General features: G+C 37.4%; 1 pseudogene; it reads right to left on the bottom strand.

Moving 5' to 3' along the window:
• Positions 1-1,184: 1,184 nt before the first annotated feature.
• Positions 1,185-2,167, bottom strand: LOC101568737 (annotated as a pseudogene).
• Positions 2,168-2,807: the final 640 nt, after the last annotated feature.

Below are 2,807 nucleotides of genomic sequence, written 5' to 3'. Positions count from 1 at the left end.
GATTATGAATGTTATAATCCTTCAAAAACCAGATTTTTGTTGCATTATTTCTTAGTATTGTTTTCTCTGTCTCATTTGCATTAATTTATGATCTAATCTTTATGATTTCCTCCCATCTCTTGGATTTTGCTTGGTTTTCTCTTCTTTATCTAGAAGCTTGAGCTGTAGCATTAGGGTAGTTATTTGTTCTCATTCCGTTTTCCTAATATGTGTGTTCATGGTTATAAATTTTCCCTTGAGAACTGCTTTCATTCCATACAAAAAATTCCAGTAAAATGTGTTTGAATTTTTGTTGGATTGTAGGTATGGTTTAATTTCTTTTTTAACTTCATCTGTAACCTATTTGTTGCTGAGCAGTGTGCTATGCCATTTCCATATATTTATGGGGATTTTGTGCTTTCTTTTGTTACTAATTCCCAGTTTCCTGGTACTGTGGTCAGATAGTATGAATGGGATGTGTCTGTTTTCTTGTTCATACTTAAGCATGACCTACAGACTAGTATGTGGTCTATTTTACTAAACATCCCAGGTACCACTGTAAAGAATGTGTATTCAGCTGGTGTTTGGTGGAACAGTCTGTATACATCTACTAAGTCTATTTGTTTGAGCTTCTGATTCAGTTTGCTACCTCTTCAATAATTTTTTTCTCCTTTACCTAACTTTTTGAAATAAGTGTGTGTTAAGTTCCCTTATTAAGATAGTGGTATTGGAATTAGAATTTATATCCATTAAAATTTTTCTTATATTGTTAGGTGCTCCTGTATTTGGTGCTTACATATTTATGACTGTTATCTCTTCTTCTTGAAATTTCCCCCTCACCTGTATGTAGTGCTCTTCTTTATTTCACTTGATAATTCTTGGTTTGAAGTTCAGATTGTCTGCCAAAAGGATTGCTACCCCTGCTTTTATCTGAGGTCCTAGAGCATATAGTATCATTTTTCAACCTTTGACTTTTAGCCTATGAAATTTTTTATGAGTTAAATGTGTTTCCTATATACACCACATTGTTGTATTTTGTTTCTTTTTTTTTCACTACTAACTTCCTCTTTAATAAAATATGGAAGGTTATGTTACAGGAAAAGAGTGAGTGAATATGAACATTTACAACCACAAAAAAACCTCTGTACATGTCTAGCGCCTGGCAGAAGGAAGACAGGTGAGGATGTGGGAGCAGCCTGTCAGCCTTATTGGTAGAGGATATTGTAGTATCCTGACCAGTACAGAGGGGAGATGTTGGGCTCTGATCTCTCAGGGAAGACGTGGGGATTGGTGGTGCCACCCTCTCCATAGTCCATGTACTCCACCTACTCCACCTGGATGGACCAGCGCAATAATGTAGATGTGGTCTTTCTCCTTGTACATGGGCTCCACCTCCTGCTGACAGAACGCTTTGACTGTCTGCCAACCCTCAATGAAGTGCTCAAAGAACTTGCTCTCATGCTGCAGGTAGCCTGAGGTGAGGTGCTGCAGGTACACCACCAAGTAGTCTGAAGTGCTCTGGTCATTGAAGGAGGCTAGCAGGTAGGCTACAGAAGTCTGTTTCTCCACCTGCTTAATCAGGTACATAAATGTGTTGTGAAAATCCTCAATGGTGAACTCAGTGAAGTCCTGGGACACCAAGTTCTCTTTGTTCTTGGCAGATACAGACTTACACCGCCTCAAATTCTTGCTGTCAGCCAGAAGCACCTCCAGGGGAGAATCCAAAACCACAGTGGAAGTAGTTTCCATCAGGTCTGATCTTTCGAATGTATGAGTACTTTTTGTGGATGTCCTTGATCTTCTGTTGGTAGATGTTGTCATCCTCAACATGCTCCCTGTACAGGACTGAGAGCTCCAGTCATTCTGACACCAGAGGGTTTTGCACAGCAATCTCTTCCTGAATGTGGTCTGCTGAGCCATTATAACTTCATTGTTAGGCAGACAGTTAACACCTTCAGAGTCGCTGCCCAGGGCTCCTGCTTTTGCTACTCTGGAATTTTTTTTTAATCCACTCTGACAATCTATTTCTCTTAATTGGTGAATTGAGTCCATTTACATTGATGATTATAATTGATATGTATTGAGTTAGCTTTGCCATTTTATTTTCTGGCTGTTGGTTACTTACTTTGCTCTAGTGTTTAATTGTTTACCCTATTTTCTTCGTTGTTATTCGTGTAATTGTGGTCATTTTATTCCCTTTCTAGCATAACTTTTTAGTACTCTGTATAGGATTGATTTGGTCTTCATGAATTTCTTTAGTTGTTTTTTGCTGTGGAAGTATTTCACTGCTTCATTACACTTGAAAGAGAGTTTTGCAGGATATATCAGTCTGAGTTGGAATTTGTTTGCTTGTAGGATGTGAAATACTTTGTTCATGCTCTTCTTTACTTGATGATTTGTGAGGAGAAATCCACCAATATTCTGATGGTTTTCCTTTAAATGTGATCAGTCTCTTTTCTCTAGTGGCTTTTAGTGTGTTGTTCTTGTGCTGAATTTCTAGGATCTTCATTATTATATGCTTGGATGTGGTTTTAATTGGGTTGATATTATTTGAAGTTCTATATGCCTCAGTTACCTGAATATCAAACTGTTTCCTTATATTTGGGGAGTTCTCTGCTATTACTTCTGCACATATTATTTTTACATGGTTTGTGTTGACTCCTTTCATTGATGCCTACTAGTCTTATGTTGTTTTTCTTTGCATCATCTTGAAGCTGTTGAATTATTATTTCCTGGATCATTGTTGTTTTTTTTCTAGTTGCTTTTACGAGATCTTTTTCTTACTTTTTCACTAGCTGCAACTATATCTTCAAGGTGTGAATGTCTAT

This window comes from Octodon degus, unplaced genomic scaffold (genome assembly GCF_000260255.1).
Source record: "Octodon degus isolate 3935 unplaced genomic scaffold, OctDeg1.0 scaffold00117, whole genome shotgun sequence".
Lineage (NCBI taxonomy): Eukaryota > Metazoa > Chordata > Mammalia > Rodentia > Octodontidae > Octodon > Octodon degus.
The sequence above is the reverse complement of the archived record's forward strand: the minus strand, read 5'-3'. Positions and strand labels throughout refer to the sequence as shown.